The sequence below is a fragment of the Podarcis pityusensis genome (assembly GCF_964106645.2).
Source record: "Podarcis pityusensis genome assembly, chromosome: 11".
In the NCBI taxonomy this organism is placed as follows: Eukaryota; Metazoa; Chordata; class Lepidosauria; order Squamata; family Lacertidae; genus Podarcis; species Podarcis pityusensis.
The window spans coordinates 45,743,682-45,760,266 of record NC_138036.1 but is presented as its reverse complement, the minus strand read 5'-3'; positions in this window follow the sequence as shown (position 1 = coordinate 45,760,266).

Below are 16,585 nucleotides of genomic sequence, written 5' to 3'. Positions count from 1 at the left end.
AAAGGCACAGCAAGCAATACACATAACTTCAAAGGCACAAATCCGCAAAAGCACCGCAGGCTACACAAGGGAAGACATTGATCCAGTGATGACACCCCCTCCTGCAATCCTGTTCTAAAGGAATGAGGTGGCCATAACGTAGTGCAGCAAGTGACTCTGTTCCTTAGCAAGCAACCTAGAGGGCTGAACCTACCCCATCTGTTCATGCCTCTGCTGGTGTCTCCAGGATCTAGGTGATGAGAGAGGTATCACTGGGACCTGAGAGGTGGACAGGGCTGGTGGAGCATCCCCCTCCAGAAAGGCAGGGCTAGATCCAGTGTCTGACAACTCTGGAGGCAGAGTGAGTAGCAAGACTGGCACAGCAGAAGCATTGGAGATGGCTTCTGACAGGTGTGGAGAGAAAGGTCTGGCTTGTGGCTCTCACTGTGGTGGCTGGCAGGGTGCGAGAGGTTGAAGGAAATCCCCCCCCCCATGGGACCCTCCCCAGAATCCTCAGCATTGGGCTCCCTTGAATCAGGGTCCTCAGCAAACCATCCCTCTGCATTGCTGTGACTTAGCCCGCCCATTACAGAACCCACTTATTGCACTAAAATTGACCCTCAATTATTTCTTGGGCTGCTATAGTATTATAATTGTATCCACATTTCCAGGCACATTTCAGCCTGATCGCCAACCAAAGCTAAGCCAGGGCACTTGGGTTTAAGGTGCTTTAGCTTCAGTACGCTTAACTGGATTACTGCGAAATACTGGGTCTTAACCTGAGTTGTAGAAAGGTTATTTAGACAGCTTAATAACTTGCAACAAAAAGTGTGATGCCACTGCTTGTTGGCATCTGTCTGTCTGGGGAGACAATGGAAGAGTGTGCCTTTGGAGGTGAAGGCAAACCATTGGAGAGTTACAGCGCCTGCTGTGGCTGTAGAGAATGATATGGGAGAGACATGTTTTGTTGCCACTTTTGCTATCATTTTGCTTCAACTTGTGCCTAGAGAGGACAATACCTAGACAGGGCCCTGGTGCTATGAAGAATTATTGCCTCTGTTCATTCTCATAACTCATTGCTGTGGGCTCATTTGTTCTATTCAAGAAAGCCAAACAAGATGTAATATCATTTACACAGTTAGGAATGGTGCAAATCCCATGTTTACACAGGATTGTTATTGTGTGCCAGAACGGCTACTTCCATGGGCTGTATGTGTGGTTCATACTGTTGATATTTCTTTTCCTGACCTCTTACATTACTAGATGCAAAAAAGATAAGGATCTGGATGGAAATTGGTTGAATTTGCTATTGAACTACCCAATTATTGTGTTCCTTTTTTCTCCATGCACCATGCTGATGAGTAACGTGTTTTTCTTTCAACACTGCAAAACACAGCATGGAATTTTAAATATTTCTGGTGTCCCTAATGTGGCCCATACTGCACTGCTTTCAAAATCTGTATTGTTGGCTTGCATTTATTTTTTTCTCTTAGTCACTCACATCACCACTCATAGCAGTCCCTAAATACAACCGTAGAATGTGGCATTAGGATGACAGCTGTTTCTTCTACGTTTAAGCTTACTCTGTTAACTGCCTCAGAACATAGAAACAGGAACACCACAATATCTCACATTTCCAATGAACGTATTTGGAACTGGTCCTATCAAATATTAAAACCATATGGAATGAATTCCTTAAAGTCCAAGCATTATTGTTATTATCCATTATTTCATGTTCTGCAAAACATACAACCCAAGGAATGTATGTACATGCCCAGGCATGCAAGAGATCCTAGCTTCCCTTTTCTTATTATGCTTGAATATTGCCGGAGCCCTTGGGATGGGGCTTCTTCTTCTATCAACCATCTCACTCTTCACTCCAGATTATTTATGGCCCTTAAACCCTGGTACTACAGCTTCTTTATCCTCATTATTCCCCTGTAGGGCTGGGTCCATTTTTGAGGGAAAGTGCCTTCATCCTGGCACTGCCGCATAGCTGGGTCTAGAGTAAAGACCACCATTTTAATTTCCCACTGTGCTCCTGAGTCATACTGCATTGGGGCACTGTGACACATGTCAGTGGTGGCTAGACCCAGCCAGCTGCAGTGCGTGTGGTCAATGGACTAGGAGCACTAGGTTAGTCCTCTAAATGTCCCCAGTAAATTAGAGTATTAAAGTATTAAAGCTGGGTGCTTGGAAACTTTCACCCAGCTTAGGCATGATGCTCCGATAGGGTCCAAGCGGGGTCCACTACTTTGGGAAGGAGGCAGAAGGGCTCTAGCATCCTGTCAGAGGCCTGGTGCCTCCTTCCTAATGCCTGGGTAGTTTCTGTCTGGCTTAGGGAGGGAAGTCACATGCATGACGACAGGACGTCACAACTCCCCCCATCACCCTTGCAAGCTGGTGCTTCTGGCCCTAACTGTTCCCCTATGAAAAATTTCAGTGCATCCCACTGGCCAGCTGTTGCTGCTTGGAATGCCAGGCCAGAAAGTAAGTTAAGGGGAGCCCAAGGCAGAGTCAACAATGGGCCTTGGCAGAACCCTGGCAGTTTTCTAAGGTTTCTGGTGCCAGCACTGCTGCCATTAATAATACAGTTCAGCAAAATCTAAGGGGACGACGACAAAAAGAGTCTATGAAAAACACATACCACTTTATTCTGTGCACATTTGCTTGCTTCACACATTTGCCCCCAGGTGAATAAAAATATTTTCTGTTCCGTTCTCTGTTAGTTATTCTCACTACTTTTGTATGCAAAGAAGCAATATTCTAAAGTCTGTATTCAAAGATTATGCTTGCTTTCTTAAAGGAAAAATACTGCAAAAGACCATGAAGCATCATCATTTTACAGATTAACATGGCACTTTGAAATGAATATAGGTGAAATTGTTTTTCTTGGCAGCTGAAAACACTTGCATCCTGTGAAACTGGATCTATATGGTGTGTATTCCACTGACAGCAAATGTTTCTTCATAATTCCTTGGGTTTCTATCTCTCCTCCCTCCCCCCATTTTATGTTATTATTAACACCTAAAGGGCCCCAAAGTAAAGTTCTCCATTATGTATGAAATCTAAGCAGCTGGCAGCAACATATTGAATGTCTCTTTGTGCTAGAAGAGTTTTACCATCTTTGTAGTGGTTATCAGCTGAAAACAGTATAAAGCAACTGTCATTCTATCAAAGATTTCCAGAGGCACAAAGCAGCCAGTTTAGCTTGAAAACTTCTCCAAGATTCCTTCCACTCATGTAGTCAATAAAACCTTTTATTTTACTATTTATCTGACATGAAATTCATAGAAGAGCTGCCTTGCCAGCAGATTCAGTTTATCAAAGACACGTCATGGACTGATACCTCATCAAAGAAAAGTTCTGGTATACTGTCTAATGCACTGGTCCCAATCTGCAGCGCGAGTAGGCCAGCCCATCCGACTGATGCAGAACAGATGTTGGACTGTCAATTTTGACAGTGCTGATCTTCTGTTTGGGAGGGCTAGAGACCTCATTCCAAGTTCCCAGGAGAAGAAAGAAGAATAGAACACAGCTTCATTTATCCAAGTTGAGAGCCAGTGTGGTGTAGTGGTTAAGAGCAGTGGACTCGTAATCTGGTGAACCGGGTTCGATTCCCTGCTCCTCCACATGCAACTGCTGGGTGACCTTGGGCCAGTCACACTTCTCTGAAGTCTCTCAGCCCCACTCACCTCACAGAGTGTTTTTTGTGGGGGAGGAAGGGAAAGGAGAATGTTAGCCGCTTTGAGACTCCTTATGGGGAGTGAAAGGCGGGGTATCAAATCCAAACTCCTCCTCCTCTTTCTTCTTCTTATCAGCTTGAAAAGATACCTTACATTTTGGGTGCCCTAAGTCTTATCGGAGGAGATCTACCAATTTCCATCTCAATTTAGTGACTGGTTTTGGGTTCTGGAGTGTTTATGTGTACATCAACCTACCTCGTCAAAAAGGGCTTTTGTGCCCATTTTACTTAGCAGATAAGTTTTCAACATATTCTCCATGCGCCAGCCATCACAATGTTTCAAGGGAGGTGTGTATTATATGAGTAGTAAAACCAGCACCATTTATTCAATCATTTTGAAGTGACTTTTGAGGAACGGCACCCATGCCAAAGAAATGACAAAATATTTAATAAACACAGTGAGTTGATTGGTTTTGGCAGGAATTTGAGGAATGAGCTGCCATCATTCCATAAAGGAGCACCCAAAAAGAAGAGATAATTATTATTCTTTCTTTCTATTCTATTCGAAGTGCCACATGTTGTCCCACAAAATAAAGAAATCAGCGTAACAAAGGAAACACTATCATAAACATGAAATACTGTAGTTTCTGTCTCATCAAGGCTGTCGCTTCTCAGCATTTTTGCTTGAAAGCAATTCCCATTAAAAGTAGTAGGACTTAATTAGGATGGACAGGACAGGAGTCTGCCAGGACCATTTTTTAAGGGGAGAGAAAGAGAGAGGGAGGGAGAGATTAAACAGCCTTGGACCTGCTGACATTAAGGCCTGTTTCCTCTCATACAAACCCTCCCAAACATTCAGCATCATAGGCTCCACTTCATGGGTTCTACCAACCACGCAATTTGGCAAGCAGGTACAAGACAGTGCTTTTTCAACGATAGTGTCTTTAGAATGCTATATCTAAAGAGGCCTGCAGTGGACTCATCACTGCTCAAGTTTCATCACATGGTGGAGACCTAGCTTTTTTCTTTTCACGGTTGGTCCTTGTCTTTGCTGCTGAGACTGTAGTCTTGGGGAGTTAGGGGTGCTTTGCAATAGTTTATTTATGATGGGCTTCATCTATAGGGTTGTATCCAACGTAAGTCCTGCTCAGAGCAGACCTGTTGAAATTAATGGACATGACTAGATGACTGTCGCAGTCTACAGTTCTATGGTTATGAGTCTTGTGGCACCATAAAGGGAACTAGCTTAGGTTCATTAATTTCATTTGGGTCTAATTTGAGTTGGATTCAGTTGGGTGCAATCCAGAGTTGCTTCTGCCAGTAGCAGCAGATGGAACAAGCTTGTTTTCTGCTGCTCCACAGGATAGGACCCAAACCACTGGACTCAAATTACAAGAAAGCAAATTCTGACTTAAGGTTAGGAAGAACTTTCTGATGGTAAGAGCTGTTTGAGAGTGGAGCAGACTACCTCAGACTCTGCTTCATCGGACTTTTTTAAGAGAGGTTGGATGGTCCTCTGTCAACTGCAATTCTTCATTACAGGGGGCTGGACTAGATAACCATTGGGACCCATTCCAACTCAACCATGCTATGATTATATTTCAAAGAGGCCAATGTCTTATTTGCCAAAAACTCAAAGTTTTTCTTTCTGTCATGGTCCGGTTTACGGGCGGTCGAAGTCCTGGCGGAGGACGTCAGGACCAGGGGCAAGATGCCAGGGTGGGAGCAGGAACAAGAGTCCAGAAGCAAGGAGTCAGGAAGCCAAGGGTCAGAGAGCCGGGAGTCAAGAAGCCAAGGGTCCAAGGGTCAGGAAGCAAGGAGTCAAGAAGCCAAGGGTCTGAGGGTCAGGAAACCAGGAGTCAAGAAGCCAAACACAGCAAGGCAGGAAGCGTGTTGCTGTGGCAGAGAGCCAAAGGGAAATGCTGACCAGATAACCCTTCCTGACTTTGCCACCAGGTGCTGTGAGTTACCAATCGGCCTCACCTGTGTGGCAGCGCCTTGCCTCTTGAGAACAAACTTAGGAAAGCCCCAGTCCTGCGAAGCCCTACCGGTCACAGGGCCTGGCTCCTGCACGCACACCTGACACTTTCCTTCACTCAAAGGGAAAAGATTAAAGAAAATAGCAGTGTTCATTTCAAGAGGTAAATAAGATTATGTGAGAAAGATGTTCATTTTCACACAGTAAACATGACACAATGAAATTAGTATGAATGGGTGGGGTGGGGTGGCACCCTCTCTTTTCAACCTGAAAAACCTCTGAAAAATCTCTACTTAGCTCAAGTTGAGCTTCAAGAAAAATTTTCTTTAGGCAGTTACTGGAACATAAACCACTGGTGCTTTCTGATGGGAAACATAAGTGTCTGTAAAAGATGCCTTTAAAATGCATGAACATCTGGAACACTGCTAATTGCAAACAGAATGCTACATAAAACTTAGAATCAAAGAGTTTCTTTGACTCATGTATCTTCCATAGAAAGAATTCCATTTATTCTGAAACTTATAAGTTGAAATAATAGATAACATGTTGACTGCTTTACCAAAATCAACCTCATATGTATTAAAGCAGAATAATGAACACCATGGTTTCTCAGCAGTGACAACCGACGGCAGGATCTTCCAGAACATCGCTGCAGATTGTGAAACACTTCCTGTTCAGTGCTGCTAAGCAAGGGCAATTATTTGATAGTGGGAACTCATAGGGTGGTAATTTCCACTAATACCAGCAGGTGAGCCACATAAGCTTCAGCTAGCAGGGTTACTGCCTTTCTGGTGCAGAAAAACAAACAAGCGCTATAGGATGAAACAGAGGAGACACAAGCCATACTAGATGTGTCTGTGCTAGTGAAAAATGTGCTTTTCTGGCAGGACTTTGGGAGCTGCAAATGTCCCACCCATTTATTCCCACCCCACCTCAGTTAGGATGGTGCTGTAATGTGGGTTTTTTTCAGTGAAACCGAATCATTCTTATAAGCACGTCAAAGTGCAAGTAGATCAATAGGTACCGCTCCGGCAGGAAGGTAAACGGCGTTTCCGTGCGCTGCTCTGGTTCACCAGAAGCAGTTTAGTCATGCTGGCCACATGACCCGGAAGCTGTACGCCGGCTCACTTGGCCAATAAAGCGAGATGAGCGCCGCAACCCCAGAGTCGGCCACGACCGGACCTAATGGTCAGGGGTCCCTTTATCTTTACCTTTACAAGCTATAAAAATACTGCCTAGGTGAATGTTTCAAGATGGGATCACCCACTCTGTTTAAAGACTCATCTGAGAACACACAAAAAGGTTATCTTCAGTTGTGGTACCTAAACCATATAATAGTTTAGTCTTTCTACAGAGGTTTATCAGCACAAGAATCTTCCGCTTTGCTCATTTTTTAAATGGTTCATAAGAGAACTGTTACTCAAGTAAACATTTTTAGTTGAGTCTTTGCTCTCTTTTTTTTAGTCTGCTTTTGATAAAAATGCCATCCCTAAATGCATCATTAAAAGTCATGGCAGCATCTTTAGTGATGTTAATTTTTATTGTGAGATTTCTGTTTACATTTTGCTGTTCTTAGTAAGGAGCCTTGAGTTTGATTTTATCCTAGAAAGGTGGGATTATAAATATTGCCCAATTAAATAAACAAACCTTTAAGTGTGACCAGATGGCTTCTTATCATCCAATAAGAAGAGGTAAATAATGCACAAACTGAATCATGTTTTTCACACTGAAAACCGCTATAAAGGAGTAATCAAATTAAAATATTTCTTTCTACTTCATATTCTGAGCATGCCATGCTGCTGCTTCCAAAGGCTTGAAACTTGTTTTAGAATCTTTGCAAAGTGGCTGTATCACAGTTTTTCTCAAAGTGCCTAAATTCTGTATGAATTATATAGCTTTGGGGATGACAACAAGTGATTCACATACTCCTAAACGCATCAACAGGAAGCCCAATTAGAGAAAAGTTGACAATCTACTATTTGTATTTGCATTGAGAGGCATTCCTGAATAGCAATATCACAGCTGTTTTAAACAAAATGCACTTCAAATCTAAGAAAAATTCATGTCTAGAAACACATGAAGAACTAAATAAAACAGCAGAGCAAACTATTTGTCAGTGAATAAAAGGATACACCCAGAAACCTTATTTCTATAAGGTCTATATGCAGGTAAGAAGCCATACTTAAGCAGCAGGGAGGTACGTTGTGGGCAAACAGGGTTTGGCACCACAAGCCACATTGATCCATGTGGCTTGGGCAGAATTTGGGGTGGGTAGGAAGGGGCAAGTGCTCTCATTGATGTGCAGAGCAATGCCTTTTCTCACCAAAGGCTTGGGACTTGACAAGTACCAGGATCCATGGTGGGGAAAGGCACTCAATTTCCTACCAAGGAGGGTAGGGGCCTCATCTTTAGAGGTAAATGGTACACGGAGCATCAGTTCTTAACAGGGATCCTGAGTTGAGTCCCAGGTCCTCAGCTGAAAAAAACATGCTCACTCAATGGGTGCTGAAGGGTTAGGTGGGTTCCCACAAGGCAAGACACAGTGATAACAGCAAGAACCTTTATTGAACTGCATAACTGGACAACAGGGGCAAAGCAACTGCTTATATACATTTCTGGAGGCCTGGGCCACTCCCACTCCCAACGTGATTGGCTGTCTAAACTTCCAAGGCGCGAATTACAAGTCAGAGTTTAAGGGCCAATGGCAGAGGCCCAAATCCTGAAATGCTCTGTGACTGGATATCATGTATCGAATCAGAACACAGGGGCTCAGAATCCTTAGTCCAGACCCAAGCTCAGGCAAACACAGACCTCTCCTCTCTTTCTCCTGCCTATTCTCAATCACATTCAAAGTGACTTACGACAAAGAAAACAGGAATACGTTTCAAAAAAGCACTACAAAGACAATTCCATAATAATGTAGCAAAACAATAGCAAATATAATAACATACACCCCCCAAAAAACCCCACATTTCAATCCTATAAATATAACAAGATTACTTAAACAACATTCAGCATCCAATAGCAAAAATAACAAAGGAGGTTTACAATTTTACTTTAGTCCTAGAAACACCCCTGCCATTAATTTGCTCAGAATATCTCTCCTGCAGCCACTTCCAAGGCTTCCAACGGCAAGGGGTGAGGGAGCTGGAATCACCTCTCCCATGCTGTTAACTCTTCTTTGTAATTGTATGAACTGCATTCCTTGTTAAAAACAAGTAAATCATATGATTATATTGTGGTAGCCTGCCCTGGGACCTTATGGAGAAGGGCAGGTAAGAAATCCTACCAATCAACATGCAAGGGTTTCTAAATTTTTGAGGGATTGCTTGGAAGTCTGGAGTATTTGTCAGGGGGCAATAGCAGTGAGTGACCACCCAACAGACTTGGTTGATTAAGTGAGATATAAGCACATTCCTAGTTTTCTGTTTCTTTGTAAAGCACAAGATGTCTAGCCCAGGCAATGCTTTTACACTCCCATTGATTTCAAGTGGGGAGATTTAATCATATGCTTCATCACCCATTGGCATCAATGGTACTTCAAATTTAACTGATCCAAGTATCCTAATGGAATGATCATTACATAGTAAATAAAGCAGGATTCTTGGACAGGTCTCAGCCAGCCTCAAGCACTTTTAAATACTGTGGAAGCCATGAGTCAAAACAGGCCCAGGAAGAGAGCAAGACTGGGTCACAGCTTGATTGGGAAGTGCCCTCCAAGTATGGGTAAAATCACAGCAAGTATAGATGCGAATATAGGAAAGAAAAACAGAAAATAGCAGCATTACAAACCTAATCAAGAGTGTAGCTGGAGCACTCTGGTATTTTATAATATCCCAGAGCAGCTCAGACTGCTAAACGCATCGTATATTTTGATGCATGCATATAAATAACGCTCAGCTGAACCTTTTCAGGTGTGAGGAAAGGGGTGATCATTGTGTAATATTCTGCCGGGATGGAAAGGTCAGTGTTTAAGGGAAACAAACGGAGTCCTCCGACACTGTTTCTCATTGTAAGTGCTATTTTCTCTTTAGGTTTAACAAAGATGGCTTACTGAGGTCAGGAGAGCTGAACTGATATTTTTACTTCCAAAGTGCTTCTCTTCTCCCTCTCACTTCAAATACATTCTTTAAAATGGAATAGAGGAAGCAATATACAGTAGATGAAAGTTAGAAAACTGTTTCAAAGCAAAAGGATGATTACTATATTTAAAAGGGACTAAGATATAACATAAAAGACTGTACCAAAAAAAAAAGGAAAAATGCACACACCACAACTTCATTTTGCAGGTTTTCATTTGCACACACACACACACACACACCCCCCTTTATGATGATCTTGGCATTTCCAAAGTACATTTGTAAGGTGTGAGCAAGTGAAGCTTTATAAAACACAAACAAACATTTTCATTGCTATCACAGTTTATGCTCCTGTAGTTTCAGGATATAGCAGGAAAATGAATAGCTTTTTTTTATTGTTGCTGTTTCAAAAACCGGCATCAGAGGTCACGATGATGAGAAAACATACCTGAGAGAGGAAAGGTCACTTCTAGGATTATATTTCTCTCCGGATAATATGTAGCCGGTGGGCTTCAAAGTGTTACTTAATTTCACAGGCCACAAATCTCAGTATAAATTGTGAGGCCCTGCTACTGCTGCTGCTGACAACATTGTAATGAAGCAGAGTTGAGGAAGTAGTGTTTCAATGTTTTGGACGACAGCAACTTCTCACTTGTATTTGCAACGCTGGGGGTTTAAATGTGAAGTGATTTGAATAGCTTGAATTCTAAAATACCAGGTGTAATTTTCCTCAGGGAAAAATAAATAAATTGAACAGCCCGAGTTTCCTGACGGGTGAATACCTCTTCAAGTTTTCAGTGCCTGTGTTTTCCTACACACCGAAACAAATAAGGTCAATATGAAGCTGAAAAGGGAGCACAAGCTTACATTTTATCCATTTTCAGTTCATGATCCAAAATTAAGCCATCAAATTTGGATGAATGTACCCCTTTCAGCTTTCCATTAACCTTGTCTGTTTCAGTGCAGGAATGCACTTTCAAGGTCAATGGAAAACTCGAAACGGTGCAGAAGGCTGTTTTCAAGTAATATGTATTAGTAAGCTGTGGGCTTTTTTTGTTTGTTTATTTCTTTAACAGGATCCAGAGAGATATCTGTTGCTCACTAAAGGACACTGTTACATCAACATCATCCATTTAAAGCACTGTAACTGTCCAAGGAATTATAGTTTTTTAAGGGTGCTGAGAGTTGTTAGCAGACAATTCAGAGAGCTACAATTCTCAGCACCCTTAACAAATTACAGTATTCTGAGCAGATGAAGATGAAGGCAGCTGCAGCCTCCTCACCTGAGACTTTTCTTTAGAGACCTAAAAAGTGTTTTTGAAACACATCGTGAAAGTGAAACACCAAGGGATGCCAGAGTCAGCAGTGGTGGGCTCTCTGGGGCCATAGACCCAGGCATTTGCCCAATCATGCAAGTAACTGGTGCTAGATCTTCTATGGGACCAGCCGCATAGCATGAGCTCCCCGCCCCTGGGGTGGCCGCACATGCACGGGGGGGCGTGCGCGTGCCCCAGAAGCGAGGCATGAAGTGTGGAGGGTGAAGGATCCCACCATGGCACCCAAACCCTTGCTGCCCACAGCACCAGAGCAACCCCACCCCACACTGGAGGCAAGCAGGGCTGCGCTGCAACTCCTGCCCTTCTGTGCGGGGGGAGCCCGACCAGCCAACGCAGCACTTGGCAGGAAGGAACCAGGTGCCCCCACTGTTGAGATTACACACTTCCCGTGCTGCAGGTATGTGGATTGTTACATGTCACATGTCTGTTTACATTCCAGCACAGATTGCTGGCATGACCAAAACTTCCACTCTGTATTGCTTTTGTTTTATTCTCTCCAAGAAGAACGACAAGGAGAGAGACCATGTTTTTCTTTGTCCTGATTTATGTAGCATAAATGCGTAGTTTAGTATTGTATCCACGCCTCAGGCCTGATCTGTTGGGTGTTTACTCTGCTGAGTAATTTGTGTTCTAGCCTGCAGTGCAGCTTGAGTCGCAGACGCACGTCGGAGAAGGGTGACTGATGGATCTCCACAGTGGCAAGGCTGAGAAGGGAGACGCTCCGGCTGGGGCCAGGCCAGCTGGCTTTTCATCCCCTGGTTCCAACACCCACACCAGTGCCCCCAGTGTGGCCCAGACTAGTACTCCTCCCCATGAGCTTTGGTTCCTCCTATGTCAGGAGAGGAGTGCTGGGCCAGGCTGCCCTGCTTCAGGCCCCCTCAAAAAACTGCACCCGGGGCCACGCCCTTGCTGACATCCTCCCCCATGCTATGCCCCTTATAGTTTTTAACTCTATTAATGTTCAATTGTTGTTGTTTTTATGATTAAAAATGTTTTTAGCTAGTCTTATTTTACCTGTAGGCCATCTTGAGTCCCTGTCAGGGGCAAAGGGGGGATATATATAAATATATGATGATGATAACAACAGGAGCAGAGGCTCCTGGGATATGTTTCTACCTGGAATCCTGATGCAGAATGCTTTCAGAGGTTTTGAAGGCCCAACTACAAGTTTCAAGCTATTTAGTGGCGCCTTTATAATAATAATACCCCACTCATCTGGCCGGGCCTCCCCAGCCACTCTGGGCGGCTCCCAGAAGAATATTAAAAACACAATAAAACATCAAACGTAAAAAAAAACTTCCCTATACAGGACTGCCTTCAGATGTTTTCTAAAAGTCAGGTAGTTGTTTATTTCCTTGACATCTAATGGGAGGACGTTCCACAGGGTGGGCGTCATTACTGAGAAGGCCCTCTCCCTGGTTCCCTGTAAACTCACTTCTTGCAGGAAGGGAACTGCCAGAAGGCCCTCAGTGCTGGACCTCAGTGTCCGGGCTGAACGATGGGGGTGGAGATGCTCCTTCAGGTATGCTGGGCCAAGGTCATTTAGGGCTTTAAAGGTCAGCACCAACACTTTGAATTGTGCTCGGAAGCATACTGGGAGCCAATGTATACTGTGGGGTTCTTTTTCCTTAAAATGCCAGGTGGGGAGTCTGATCAGAATCTGAAATATACTCAGAGTCGAGAGTGGATTTTATGCTCTTTATTCAGCTCATAGTGGTGAGGAGGAATGGAGGTTCCCCCAGAATGTCTGCTTTATATACATTATTTGCACAATGGGCCCCACGTGATTGGCTAATTCCGGGATTCTCCTGTAGGCCAATCAGGTTGCAGATTCAATTCCACCTGGAGCTGGATTGGGTGGTTCCTGTGGACCAATCAGACTGCTGCATTCTGGGTCCTATTGTTCTAGGACCAATCGGACTGCTGCATTTTGTATCCTATTCAACTCAGTACATAACAGAATCAGTTCTACGGCGTGGGGAGTAGGAGGGCTTTAAGCGTTCACCACCTGTTGCAGTCTCTATCAGAATTAGGCCTCACACAGCTCCAGTTTGCATTGTGGGAGGACAACTCCCATTCATTGTCTATGCATCCGGACCACAGAAGGGACAAAAGGTTAACATCTCCTGCCCACCCCAAACACACAAGGATCCCCGTCTGGATCAAAGGCTGTGCTGCCCATTTATTTGCCCTTTCTATAGTCCTTTCGATGCTTGTTGCTTATCAAAACAGCCACTCCACTTGTGCATTCCCCATTCTCTAGTCATGGAGAAATGCCTCACACTGCATGTTTCCTATCAGTGTCTGTTCATGTACGCAGACCTGGTGCTGTGCTTTGTTTGGTTCCTGAGTAAGTTGCTTTCTGTCCTCTTCTTTGGCTGGAGTGTTTGCCAGTCTGGACTCTCCATTGATTCCTTTGGCATTACTTGCTCAGAAGAGCTTTTCTACTGTCTCCTCTTAATGCCAGGAGGGAATAAGCAATGTTGCATTAAGGATCAATAGCATGTCTGCTAATCTGGTCACTCCTCTGGTCCGACCGCAACACTCCCATCCTTTTTTCTCCCTTAACCATCACAGTTGCAACGGCATATTTATACTGATATAACAGTAACATCATTACTACACTATCATAATTTAGAATTGAGCTGCCAAATGGGATTTAGGTGCAATCTTATCCTCATCTAGGCACCATAATTCACAATTCAGCATATAGCTTGCACTATTAGCCTGTTGGGAAGAAGCAAGCGAAAGCTAGTAATTGCTGATTCCACCAGGTACTTAAACATATGCAGAGCCTATTTGGTTCAAACACACTAAAGCAGAAAGGCATTGTAGATCTTCTTGCAAGGTACCATAAAATAAATGTTTCAAGCACTATTAATTATACCTGGCTAAAATTGAACTGTCACAAACCATGAGACACTCACAAGAAAAATAAAAACTACAAAGTATGAACCAGCCAGCCAGAAAAAAAAGAAGGGGGAATGATTTACTGAGTTAAAAACGCATTTTAATGTGTATGCACGGACATGAAAACATAATGGGAATTTCATGATCAAAATACAACATATCAGAGATGAAAGAACAGGCAATCTCCAGCCTGCAATATGAGCACAATGCAAAGGCACTTCAAGTTTGAGTCATCCTACTCTAGATTCAATGCCTATGGGTTGCTTAACTGTGCGTCTCCCCACTCCCTGCTTGCATGGTTGGTGGGGGGGGCATAGGTATAACATTTAATGGAGGCTTGTGTGCCTCTCCTTTCTTTGCTCAGTCAAGGGAAGAGGTATCACTAGTGACCTAAAGACTCTCCTCCCTGCAAGAGAGGGGAGTGGTTGTGGCCGGGAGCCGGACTCCACAAAGACTCTCCTCCCTGCAAGAGAGGGGAGTGGTTGTGGCCGGGAGCCGGACTCCGCCTCAAGCAGGGGGCTTTTGCCCCCTGCCTCCCACCCACCTGGCTGGCGCCCACGCCCTCGGCCAGGCACCCAACCAGGTGCCTTCAAGGGGGCGTGTACAGCAGCCTAAATTGCTGTGGCGCCAGCCTCCATCCCTCACTTTTTGTCGTCCTGTCGCGAGTCACCCACCCTCCACTCCCTTAGAGCAGGGTTTCCAGTTTTCTTTTGACCTTGCTATGGACCTTAGGTTGGTCGCCCTGGTTGTCCGGAGGGCTGGTAGGAATTTTTCCATTTGGCATTAGGCCTTTTGGTTTTTTCGCCTACCTTGTAGCAATCGTCACAACTTTCGTGGTATTGGTGGGTAGGTTAGGCATTGGAATAATGTGTTGTGGTGTCGAAGGGCTAGGTGTGGCCATTGCCTGCGCCTTCAATTTTTGGGTATTCCGTTAAAGGAATCCGGCGGTCGTGTATTCTGTCCGATGCCTGCTTGGCGGGAGGCCATGGCACGACCCTCGGTGACATCAGGGGAGAGCTTATAGTTGGATTAGCATCAACAGGCTCCACCTACTGGTGAATAAACCCCCTTTGTTTTTTAGACTCACCCCTCTCCGAGTGGGTGGAATCAGCTGACGTAATCCAGTGCCTAAGCCAATACCTTTTCACTTGCTGTAATCAATAAAGTTGTGGCCTTTTCTTGCCCATTAACCTTATATCACGTGTCCTTGTGTTTCATTCCACTGCGCGGGGTTCGGGTCCTCGAACCACAAAGGCTCTGGATATGCCTGAGTATACTCCAATAATAGAGTGGTCAGTTATGCCTGGCCAAAAAAGACAATTTGCATCATCATAAACAGAGGACATGAATGAGCAGGTAGTGATTTATGTATCCTCTTGTACTTCTTGTTCCGTTGTCCCAAATAGATTTATCATATTTTGTAGTAGCCAAATACAAACCTCTCCCCATATCTAGAGCTTGTGCAGAACCCCACTGGGGGAGCTGCAAAATATATATATCAGACATCAGGAAGTCAGAGGAAGGGGAGCATAAGGTATTCACACATCCTGTTTCTTCCATTTCGGGATAACATTCAAAGCTGCTGGTGGCAGTAGCAGTAATTTCATTTTTGCAGGTTACTATCAGATTCCAAATGTATTCAGTGCCAAGCCTTTGCTGTAATGTATAGGAAAGCAATTTTATTTCTATGAGGATGATCTGCGCTGTTAAAATAGAATTTATCAAATGGTTATTTTAGCAGCTCATAAGCACACAGGCAGTCTTGAAAATCCCCAATGTGATTCTTTTTTATCAAAATTCAAAACGTTAGAATTATGGAGAACAGATGCAAAGTATAAAAGATTTCTGGAGTGTAAGATTTCAAGACGGCTCTCCTTTATTCAGTTTCCTACAGTGCAATGTATATTGTAAAATGCAGTGACTATGCACGGCATTTACTCTTCATTAATAGAGCAATCCTATGCATGCCTGTTCAGAAGTAAGTTCCCCAGAGCATAATGAGACTTACTTAGAGACTTATCTACTTAGAGGCGAGCTCAATTGGGTTTACTTCTGAGTTTAGAAGTATAAAGGTAAAGGGACCCCTGACCATTAGGTCCAGTCATGACTGACTCTGGGGTTGCGGCACTCATCTTGCTTTATTGGCCGAGGGAGCCGGCGTACAGCTTCCGGGTCATGTGGCCAGCATGACTAAGCCGCTTCTGGCGAACCAGAGCAGTGCACAGAAACGCCGTTTACCTTCCTGCCAGAGCAGTACCTATTTATCTACTTGCACTTTGACGTGCTTTTAAACAGCTCAGTTGGCAGGAGCAGGGACCGAGCAACGGGAGCTCACCCCGTCGCAGGGATTCGAACCGCCGACCTTCTGATCAGCAAGTCCTAGGCTCTATGGTTTAACCCACAGCACCACCCGCGTCCCTTTTAGAAGAATAGGATTGCAACTGAAGATGATGTGTGGGAAAATGCATTGATTTTGTATGTAAATGTTTAACGAATCTCTAGATATTCAGGATCCTTAGAAGAAATGATTTGTTACACATTAAATTCTGAAAAATGTACTTAAACAAGCAAACAGTTCATATCACAGTGGGCTATTGCCCTATATAGTGGGCTATTG